The sequence below is a fragment of the Postia placenta genome, assembly GCF_002117355.1.
Source record: "Postia placenta MAD-698-R-SB12 unplaced genomic scaffold POSPLAscaffold_3, whole genome shotgun sequence".
Lineage (NCBI taxonomy): Eukaryota > Fungi > Basidiomycota > Agaricomycetes > Polyporales > Adustoporiaceae > Rhodonia > Rhodonia placenta.
The window spans coordinates 2,514,913-2,515,770 of NW_020169834.1; positions in this window are offsets into that span (position 1 = coordinate 2,514,913).

Genomic DNA, 858 nt, shown 5'->3' on the forward strand with positions numbered 1-858 from the left:
TGCCGCGAGGCCGATCGAGATGCGAGGGTGCTTCAGGGTCCGAGCGGGTGTTGCGCTCGTCGGATCGCTTTGTAGCGCGGGTAGTCTTCTGCGATCGATCGGGGTGTTCGGTTCGGGCACGGTTGCTGCTCGCAACGGTAGATGATAGTCTCAGGACCGTCTGGGATGTAGACGTCGATGAGGTCCTGTGAGTCGAATGCGTGGACTTGGCCTTGGCAGGCAGCCACGTTGGATGGGGGGAGGAAGGGGAGGTGCGCGTACTACGAAAGGCCATGCTATACTAGCCTACACCTACGGCGCCCGAGATGACACTGAGATTCGCAGTTCACGTAGGGCCCAATACTGCTTTTGACTATTATGCAGCAGGAACCAAGGCTACGCGTCCGTGAGGACAAGTACCGCTCACTGAAGCGCAGGTACTGAAGAGTTCGTCTCTCTAGTGTTGGCGATGTATAGTAGGCTATCTACGTATCGTAGGGTACAGTAGGGGTGCGCACCACCTGACCTGTGGGAAAGGAAAGTGAATATAGGGAGTCTCGAGGGGACGCCGGCAGCTTGGGGAGTTTCGACCTAATGTTGCGACTTGAGGTCAAGCAACTGAGGAAAACCTAAGGGCTGGGGGCGTTCGACTGATTCTCACTGAAGCGATGGTGAGCGATGCTCAAACCTAAGGCTAGGGACAAGAAATGTATTAGTTAGTGTAAGATAAGTAAGAGAATACAGGAGCTTACTGACCTAGGGACAAGAGGTCGAAACTGAGGTCCCTAGGGCAGTAGAGGCCGGCTTATATACATGGGGAGATAAGGGCAGGCTGTGCGCGTTGGTCCGTGCGCAGCTGGTCCGTGCGCAGCATGCCGA